The sequence below is a fragment of the Dromiciops gliroides genome, chromosome 1, assembly GCF_019393635.1.
Source record: "Dromiciops gliroides isolate mDroGli1 chromosome 1, mDroGli1.pri, whole genome shotgun sequence".
Taxonomy (NCBI): Eukaryota; Metazoa; Chordata; class Mammalia; order Microbiotheria; family Microbiotheriidae; genus Dromiciops; species Dromiciops gliroides.
In genome coordinates, this window is record NC_057861.1 from 375,218,798 (window position 1) to 375,229,885 (window position 11,088).

At 37.2% G+C, this 11,088-nt stretch overlaps 1 pseudogene; it reads left to right on the forward strand.

The window, feature by feature from the left end:
• Positions 1–2,478: 2,478 nt before the first annotated feature.
• LOC122734658 lies at positions 2,479–3,479 on the forward strand (annotated as a pseudogene).
• The last annotated feature ends 7,609 nt before the right edge of the window (positions 3,480–11,088 follow it).

The window sequence follows — 11,088 nt, forward strand, 5'->3', positions numbered from 1 at the left end:
TAACACAAAACAAACCGAAATACCCTGTCACTTATTAAGCACCTACTATGTGTTGTCATTGTGTTAGTAACCAAAGGTTCAAAGAAAGAAAAAAAAAAAGACACCACCCTCAAAAGACACTTCCCTAGAGGAATAGGGCACTGTGGGGGTGTAGGGACATTTAAATATAAACAGGGAGCATTTTTATCTCCTTTTAATTCTACAGCTTTCCTTCTGTTAATAATTTCCTATTTACCCTGTATATAACTCAATTTGTATATGTTTGCTTGTGTGTTGTCTCCCCCAATTGATTATAATCTGCCTTGAGGGCAGGGGCTGTCTTTTGCCTCCCTTTGGGTCACCAGCACTTAGCACAGTGCCTGACCTAGTAGGTATTTGATAATTTTTTGTTGATTGATTAATTAAACAATGCTAAGCATTATAAAAGATAGAAAGTGATGAAGCTAAACAAAATATCAAAAACATTGTTTCAGGAAGAACCAATTCCTTTTAGCTTACAAGATCAGAGAAGGTTGCAAGGGGCAACACCTGTGAGCCTTTTGGCAAGTAGAAATGAAGAGTGCATAAGAGGGATAGGAAATAGGCTGGAGAATGTTGGCAGAAAGGTGATGCCATGTTGAGTACAGGAAAGGGAATAGTCCTATTTAACTAGAATATTGAGATGGTGAAGGGAGTGTATGAAATTAGATTTGATAACAGGGTAAGTAGGAGTCAAATTGTGTAAATCCAGGACAAAGACTTTGCCTTTCTTTTATTTAAAATTTATTTTCAGGGTAATTTAGTCATTTTATTAATAAGGCCAGCAGGTTACTAATGAACGGAATGTCATTTGGCCATCTCTCAGTCCATGGACTCCTCAATGAATCACTAACTGATATTATAAATACTTCATCAATGTTTTCTAACCATGATACTTAAGAGGGCAGCCTGTGAGAGGGAAAAATGAAAGATGACAAAATCAAAGAGAGCAATTCCCTTTGATAAGTAGAACATACAGGTAAAAGATCCAAAGGGAAAAAGTAAACAACAAAATAAAATCCATGATGCGTCTGTCTGTTCCTTTGGGAACATCTGATGCAGACCTGTGGTTCAGGGGTGGTCTCAGAGCAGTTCTTCTCCAACTCAGGTCACTTGCCAAAATTCTCTTTTATGCTAAAAATGCCTACAAAATTGATCTTAACACAAGTTTAATCTTCCTTGCCAATAACCAGGTAAGATAATAAAAATCAACTCAAACCTTATGTTTCTATTATTAGAAAATGAAATTTGGAACCTTTTAGACCAGTGATTTTACAATTTTAGATTGCTCAAATGTCATGTTGATATACATTTAGGGAAAGCAGACACAAAACAGAAAATTAGAACCCAATTTTTATAATAGCCTTTTTCATTCCTACTTGGCATTATCCATTTCCTCAGAAGGATGAAATTCTACTAAGGAATTAATAATAGAACATTTTTTCTAAGAATATAGACTTTAATGCAAAAATGTATTCATCTAAAAGTTGTCAGATTATCTTCAATTGTAACAAAAGGTTCAGGGATGGTATATATAAGTACATTTAATAATCAATTTCAAAACAGGATAAACCATGTTATTTATAATAAAACCATTTTCAACTCCCAGCCATGTTCACATTAACAACCCTTAACAAAAATAGATATCTCTCTTTTTTTTTAAAGGCAATACATGTACATTGAAGAGTTTTGATCAGTGGAGCAACACATACACACACGTATACAGGCATGCACATGTGGTAGTGTGTATTCAGAGAAAGAAATGGAAGTGAATAATGATGTGGAGGTAGAATCAACAGGGTTTGGCAACTGATAGTACATAGGGGCTATGGAAGATGAAAGAATGAAGATGACTTTTGGTTTTAAATCTTCAGTGACTGATGAATATTTATATCATCAGTTTAAAAAACATGTAGGAGGGATGGATTTCAGGAAGAAGAGGATTTCATATTTTGATGTGACAGAATCCTTGAACCCTGTGTCACACAGTAGATTACATCCACTTTTCTGGACACTACATTTTGCTTAGTGTAATCTAGGATATAATTTGCTTTCTTTGCTGCTTTGTCACACTATTGATCTATGTTGAGCTTTTCAAGTCTTTTTCACAAGAACTGTTGTCAAATTAAGCCTCTAGCAATCGGTCTTTGTGAGGTTGCTTTTATAAACTCAAGTAAAGACTTTTATATTTAATGTAATTACACTTCATCTTATTTGATTCAACTTACAGACTTGGCCTATTGAGGTCATTTTAAATCCTTATTCTGCCATCTGAAATGCTAACTTTAGCTTCCTACTCTGGATTTGTTAGGCATTTCTTCTATGAATTCGTCTGAGGAACTGAGAAAAAATATGAAAAGATATCTCTAATCTTTATTAAATTCTTACTATAGGGGCTTGTAGCTCCTCTCCCAAGCTCAGTTACAGGATCCACTGCTTCAGTCACATCCCTGAAACAGGATGGTGAAGGTCAGAGTCAAAGGATTTGGCTGTATTAGACCTCTGGTGACTAGGGCTTCATTCAAATCCAACAGAGTAGACATTGTGGCCATCAATGTCCCTTTCATTGACCTCAACTATGTGGTTGATATGTTTCAATATGATTCCACCCATGGCAAGTTCAAGGGCACTGTCAAGGCTGAGAATGGAAAGCTGGTGATCAATGGAAAAGCCATTACCATCTTCTAGGAGTAGGACCCCACCAATATTAAGTGGGGAGATACTGGAGCTGATTATGTTGTAGAGTCCACTGGTGTCTTTACAATCATGGAAAAGGCTGGGGCTTGCTTGAAGGGTGGAACCAAGTGGGTCATTATTTCTGCCCCTTCTGCTGATGCCCCAATGTTTGTAATATGAGTGAACCATAATAAATATGACAATTCCCTTAAGATTGTAAGTAACGCCTCCTGCAATACCAACTGTTGGCCCCCTTGGCCAAGGTCATTCATGACAACTTTGGCTTTCTGGAAGGACTCATGACTACAGTCCATGACATTACTGCTACCTAGAAGAGAGTAGATGGCCCCTCTGGCAAGCTGTGGTGTGATGGGTCTGGTGCTGCCCTGAACATCATCCCTGCATCCACTGGTGCTGCTAATGCTGTAGGCCAGGTCATACCTGAACTGAATGATAAGCTCACAGGCATGGCTTTCCATCTTCCTACTCCCAATGTGTCTGTTGTGAATCTGACCTGCTGCCTGGAGAAACTTGCCAAATATGATGATATCAAGAAAGTGGTGAAGCAAGCATCAGAGGGACCCTGGAAGGGCATCTTGGGCTACACAGAGGACCAGGTTATATGCAGTGACTTTAACAGCAACACCCACTCTTCTACTTTTGATGCTGGCACTGGCATTGCCCTCAATGACCATTTTGTGAAGCTCATTTCCTGGTATGACAATGAGTATGGTTACAGCAACCATTTAGTAGACCTCATGATCTACATGGCCTTGAAGGAGTAAATTGGAAAGCCATGGATCTTCATCCCCAGCCAGAAAACGAGTTCCACCACTGGGGAGCCCACATCCCTAACCTATGTTCCCGTACTGGGGATCCCATGCCCCATTACATTGTTGTCCCAAAGCACACCTGTAGTAGGGGGGAGAAGTCTGGAGTCTTCTATTGTATACATACCTTCAATAAAGTCACCGTATTCAGTGTAAAAAAACAAATTCTTACTATATGTCAAGTATAGTGCTATACGTGGAGGATACAGATAAAAGAAAACAAAATGATCCCTACTATAAAGAATTATACATTCTCAATTTGGAGAAAAAAGCACATAAGGTAGAAGTGGAAAAGGACAGTGGTGGGAAGGAGAAGGGAACTCACACAAAGAGAAGATTTCTCATGAGGTGCTTGAGCAATCTAATCCAGTGAGTATATGGAGCTGGGAGTGAAATAAATATGATTAAGATGTCTCTTAAAATGACAGGGGTGCACTGAAGAAAACAAGCCTAGGGATGGAGACATTTATATGGGCAAGGTTGATTTTTTTCCCATAAAATTATTTTATTATTTTCCAGTCACAAGTAGAGATAGTTTTCAACACTTGTTTTTATAAGATTTCTAGTTTCAAATTTTTCTCCCTCTCCTTACTCCCCCCTCCTCAAGACAGCAAGTATTCTGATATAGGTTACATATGTACAATCACATTAAAGATATTTCTGCCTTAGTCATGCTGTGAAAGAAGAATCAGAGCAAAAAGGAAACACCTCAAAAAAGAACAACAAAGCAATATAAATAGTATAGTTCAATCTGCATCTATATTCCACAGTTTTGTTTTGTTTTTCTGTATTTGGAGAGCATTTTCCATCAAAAGTCCTTTGGAACTATCTTGGACCATTGTATTGCTGAGAAGAATCAAGTCTATCACAGTTGATCAACATATAATGTTGTTGATACAGTATACAATGTTCTGCTTCTCTCAGTCAGCATCAGTTCATATAAGCCCTTCTAGGTTTCTCTGAAGTACACCTGGACATTGTTGCATACAGCAAAATAGTATGCCATTAAAGTCATATACCACAATATGTTTAGCCACGCCCCAATTGATGGGAAACCCCGCAATTTCCAATTCCTTTCCACCACAAAAATAGCAGCTATAAATATATTTATACATGTGGGTCCTTTTCCTTTTTTAAAAAATCTCTTTGGGAAAAAGATCTAATAGTGATCTTGCTGGGTCAAAGGGCATGCACAGCTTTATAGCCCTTTGGGCACAATTCCAAATTGCTCACCAGAATGGTTGGATCAGTTCACAGCTCCACCAACAATGCATTAGTGTTCCAATTTTTCCATAGCTTCTCCAACATTTATTCCTTTCCTTTGTTGTCATATTAGTCAATCTTATTGGTGTCAGGTGGTACCTCAGAGTTGTTTTAATTTGCATTTTTCTAATCAATAGTGATTTAGAGCATTTTTGCATATAACAATAGCTTTGATTTCTTCATCAGAAAACTGCCTGTTCATATCCTTTGACCATTTCTCAACTGGGGAATGACTTGGATTCTTATTAATTTGATTTAGTTCCCTATATATTTTAGAAATAAGGCCTATATCAGAAATGCTGGCTATAAAATATGTTTCTCAGCTTTTTGTCTCATATTATTGGATGCATTGCTTCTGTGCATACAAAATCTTTTTAATTTAATGTAATCAAAATCATCCATTTTGCATTTCATAATTTTCTCTTCCTCTTGTTTGGTCATAGACTATTCTCCTTTACAAAGATCTGAGAGATAAACTATTCCATCCTCTCCTAATTTAGCTATGGTATCACCTTTTATGTCTCAATCATATACCCATTTGACCTTATTTTAGTATAAGGTGTAAAATGTTGGTCTATGCCTAGTTTCTGCCGTACTATCTTCAAGTTTTCCCAGCATTTTTTTGTCAAATTCTGAGTTCCTATCCCAGAAGCTAGAGTCTTTTGGTTTATCAAACAATACATTACTAAAGTCTTTTACTACTGTGTCTACTGTGCCTAACCTATTCCATTGATCCTCCACTCTATTTCTTAGCCAGTACCAAATAGTTTTGATGATTGCCACTTTATAATAAAGCTTAAAATTTGATACAGCTAGCTCACCTTCCTGTGCATTTTTTCATTAGTTCCCTAGATATTCTGGATCTTTTGTTTTTCCAGATGAACTTTATTATTTTTTCTAGCTCTATAAAATAATTTTTGGTTGTCTGATTGATATGGCACTGAATAAGTAAATTAATTTAGGTAGAATTGTTATTTTTATTATATTAGCTCGGCCTATTTTTGAGCAATTGATTTTTTTTCAATTATTTAGCTCTAATTTGATTTGTGTGAAAAATGTTTTGTAATTGTGTTCGTAGAGTTCCTGGGTTTGTCTTGGCCAGTAAACTCCCAAGTATTTATATTGTCTACTATTACTTTAAATGGAACTTCTCTTTCTATCTCTTACTGCTGGAATTTGTTGGTCATGTATAGAAATGCTGATGATTTATGTGGACTTATTTTATATCCTTCAACTTTGATAAAGTTGTTAATTGTTTCAAGTAATTTTTAGTTGATTCTCTAGGATTCTCTAAGTATACCATCATATTATCTGCAAAGAGCGATAGTTTTGTTTCCTCCTTGCGTATTCTAATTCCTTTCATTCATTTTTCTTCTCTTATTGTTACAGCTAACATTTCTAGTAAAATATTAAATAATAGAGGTGATTCTGGACACCCCTGTTTCACCCCTGAACTTATTGGGAAGGCCTCTAACTTATCTCCATTACATATAATGCTTGCTGATGGTTTTAGGTAGATACTGCTTATTATTTTAAGGAAAGCTCCACCTATTCCTAAGCTCTCTAGTGTTTTTATTAGTAATGGGTGCTGTGATTTATCAAAAGCTTTCTCTCCACCTGTTGAAATAATCATATGATTTTCATTAGTTTTCCTACTGATGTGATTGATTATGTTGATAGTTTTCCTAATGTTGAACCAGCCCTGCATTCCTGGTATAAATCCCACCTGGTCATAGTGTATTATCCTGGTGATCACTTCCTGTAATTTCCTTGCTAATATCTTATTTAAGAGTTTTGCATAAATATTCATTAGGGAAACTGGTCCATAATTTTTTTCTCTGTTTTGGCATCATCACCATATTTGTGTCATAAAAGGAATTTGGTAGCACTCCTTCTGCACCTATTTTCCAAATAATTTGTATAATATTGGAATTAATTGTTCTTTAAATGCTTGGTAGAATTCACTTGTAAACCCATCTGGCCCTGAGGATTTTTTCTTTTTTTTCTTTTTTTTTTTGTATTTATTTATTTTTTTGTTTCCATTTATATGTAAGGGTAGTTTTCAACATTCATTTTCATAAGATTTAGAGATCCAAATTTTTCTCCCTCCCTCCCTCCCTCCCTCCCTTCCCTCCCCCCCCACAAGATCGCAATCACCTTATATATGTACAACCCACAAGTGTTCTTTTTATCAGTTCTTTCTATAGCAGTGCATAGTAAGCTTCCTCATTATTTCCTTGGGATTGTCTTGGATCATTGCACTGCTGAGAGTAGTTAAGTCATTCACAATTGCTCCTTGAACAATACTGCTGTCACTATGCACAGTGTCTTCTCAGCTCTGTTCACTTCTCCATACATCGATGTTCATTAGTCTTTCAAGGTTTTTCGGGGATCATCCTGTTTGTCATTTCCTGTAGCACAAATCCATTCCACTACAATCATATAACAGAGATTTTTCCATCATTCCTCAATTGATGGACATTCCTTCAATTCTCAATTCTTAGACTCCACCAAGAATTGTTATAAATATTTTTTGTACAATTTTTCCCCCTTTTCTCTTTTTCATGATTATTGTTAACTGTTTCCGTTCCATCCTATTCCCTTTCCCATGATATTTATTCTATTATCCATCTTCTTTCATCCTATCATGCTTCAAAAGGGATTTGCCTGTCTGTCCCCTCCCCCACTCTGCCCTTCCCTTTTTTGCCCCTCTCTCTTTATCCCCTTCCCCTCCTATTTTCCTGCGGAGTTATAGAGATTACTCCACCCAATTGAGTGTGTCCATTATTCCCTCCTTGAGCCAATTCTAATGAGATTGAGGTCTTTGAGCCAATTTTGAGGAGTGTTAGGCTCATTTACTGCCCAGATTAAATAGATTACTCTACCCAGTTGGGTGTATGTGTTAGTCCCTCCTTGAAGCAGCTCTGATGACTTTAAGATCTTTGAGCCTTTTCTGATGAGTGTAAAATTCATTTACTGTCCTGCTCCTCTCCCATCTCTTCCCCCACTCCATAAGCCTTTTCCTGTTACTTTCATGTAGGATTTCGCTTCTGCCCTTCCCCTTCCCCCAGTGAATTCCTTTCACCCCTCAATTTAACCTTAAAGATGTTATCATCTAGCTAAGTGACACAGTAGACAAATCATCGCCTATGGACCCAGGGGGATCCCAGCCAAAACTCGGCCTCAGACACAAGACAGTTGCCCACTGTTTGACCCCAGGTATGTCCCCCAGCTCCAGTTTTTTTTTTTTTTTTATGGTTCTTTAGGGTCTTGTATTTGAAAGTAAAATTTGCCATTCAGTTCAGGTCTTTTCATCACAAATATCTGAAGGTCTTCTTTTTCATTAAAGTCCCATCTTTTCCACTGAAAGATAATGGTGAGTTTTGCTGGGTAGGTATTTCTTGGTTGTAATCCCATTTCCTTTGCCCTTTGGAATATCATATTCCATGCCCTCTGGTCCTTTAATGTAGAAGCTCTTAGATCTTGTGCTATCCTGACTGGGGCTCCACAGTACTTGAATTCTTTCTTTTTGGCAACTTGCAATATTTTCTCCTTGACCTGAGAGCTCTGGAATTTGGCTATAATGTCCCTAGGAGGTTTTTTTGGGGGATCTCTTTCTGGAGGTGATCGGTAGATTCTTTCAATTTCTATTTTAGCTTCTTCTTCTAGAATTTCAGGGCAATTTTCCCTGAGAATATCTTGGAAGATGGTGTCTAAGCTCTTTCCTTGATCATGGTTTTCAGGTAGACCAATAATTTTCAAATTATCTCTCCTGGACCTATTTTCCAGGTCAGCAGTATTTCCCAGAAGATATTTCACATTGGCCTCTATTTTTTTATTCATTTGGATTTGCTTTATTGTGTTTTGGTTTCTCATAAAGTCACTGGCTTCCATTTGTTCAATCCTCATTCTTAGGCAATTATTTTCATCAGAGAGCTTTTGTACCTCCTTTTCCATTTGACTTTTCAAGCTGTTGACTTTTTTCTCATGTATTTCCTGCATCACCCTCATTTCTCTTTCTATTTTTTCCTTGACTTCTCTAATTTTATCTTCAAAGTCCTTTTTGTGCACCTCTATAGCCTGAGACCAATTCGTATTTTTCTTGGAAGCTTTAGATATAGGGGCCCTGATGTTGACATCTTCCTCTGAGGGTGCCCCTTGGTCTTCCTTGTTACTGAAGAAACTTTCTATGGTCTTCACCTTTCTCTGTTGGCTCATCTTGCCTTTCTTTTACTAGACTTTTAGCTCCTTAAATTGGGGCACTGTTTCCAGGCTACAGTATCCCAAGCTTAAGAAGTCCCAGGTGGTATGATTTAAGGAGAATCAGGTTATTCCCTCACCCGGCCTGTTTCCTGGTCCTAGATGACCCCAGACCAACTTGCCAATCAACCAACTTTGTGTGTTGTGGTTGTTAGCTCCAATGAGCTTTTGCCCCTCCCCTACCTGGGCCACTTCTACTCCAGCCTACCACCTAGTTCTCAGTAGGGGTGTAGAATCCAAATTCTGCCTTAGCACCAGCATAGACCCCTGTAGTCTCTCCCCTGACCAGGGCTCAGCCCACTCACCAGACTGTGAGCTTACTTCCAGATGACACTGGTGCTTCAGCTGATTCAGAGGCTCTGGGGGTCTCCTTCTCTGGTGAGGACTTCCTGAGACTGGATCTGTATCAGGGTGACTGTGGCGTTAGGCCCAACTTCTGTATCAGCACAGCAGCTCCCTCCTTCTGACCTTCCAAGATGATTTCAGCACATTCTTCTATGAGTTTTGCTGCTCCAGGCATTTTCCTATGACCTTATTTGGATGTTTTTTGGAGTGATCATGTCATGAGTTCGGGAGCTCACTGCCGTTCTGCTGCCATCTTGGCTCTGCCCTAAAAGTCTCAGGATTTTTTTCTTAGGGAATTCATTAATGGCTTGTTCAATTTCTTTTCCTAATATGGGATTATTTAAGGATTTTATTTCCTCTTCAGTTAACCTGAGCATTTTGTATTTGTATAAGTATTTATCCATTTCATTTAGATTGTCAAATTTATTGGCATACAGTTGGGCAAAATAGTTCCTAATTATTGCTTTAATTTCCACTTTATTGGCGGTGAAGTCACCCTTTTCATTTTTTGATACTGGTAATTTGGTTTTCTTCTTTCTTTTTTTTATATCAAATTAACCAATGGTTTATATTACTGGTTTTTCATAAAACCTGTTCTTGTTTTACTGATTAATTCTATAGTGTTCTTGCTTTCAATTTTATTGATTTCTCCTTTTTATTCATGTAAACATTTAGAGATATAAAATTCCTCCTAAGCACAGCTTTGGCTGTGTCCCATAGGTTTTGGTATGTTGTCTCATTATTGTCATTCTCTTGCATGAAGTTACTGATTGTTTCTATGATTTGTTGTTTGACCAACTCATTCTTTAGGATGAGATTATTTAGTTTCCACTTAATTTTCAGTCTACCTTTCCATGACTCTTTATTACATGTAATTTTTATTGCATCATGATCTGAGTAGGATGCATTTACTATTTCTGCCTTTCTACATTTGAAAATGAGGTTTTTGTGCCCTAATACATAGTTAATTTTTGAATATGTGCCATGTACTGCTGAGAAAAAAAAAGGTATATTCCTTTCTATCCCCATTCAATTTTCTCCAGAACTCCATCATATCTAACTTTTTAAACATTCTATTCACCTCTTTAACTTCTTTGTTATTCATTTTGTGGCTACATTTATCTGATTCTAAGAGGGGAATGTTAAGATCCCCCACTAGTATTGTTTTACTGTCTATTTCCTCTTTTAACTCATTTACCTTCTCCTCTAAGAATTTGGATGCTTACCACTTGGCACATACATGTTTATTATTGATATTATTTCATTATCTATCCTGCCTTTTAGCAAGATGTAGTTTGCTTCCTTATTTCTTTTAATTAGGTCTATTTTTGCTTTTGTTTGTCTGAGAAAAGGATTGGTACCCCTACTTTTTTTTTTTTAACTTCAGCTTCCTTATTGAAAGGTCTACAAATCAGAATTGCTTTAGTGTATGTGAGTGATTACAAAAAAACATTTTATGGACAGTGGCCATGCCCCAGTAAAACTATCTTAGCAGAAGGGCTAAATGAGGTTGAGGGTAACTGACAGACCTCAAACCCTAAACCCATTAATGAGTTAGAGGCATATCTACCTAAAGCATGTCAAGTGTTCCACCAGTGGAATGGGCAGTTGAGAAAAATTTGTTCCTAAGCCCAAGAAGGCAGTTAAAGCAAGAATTGTGGAGTGTTTAGAGCTTGGTTAGAAAACAAAGATGCTG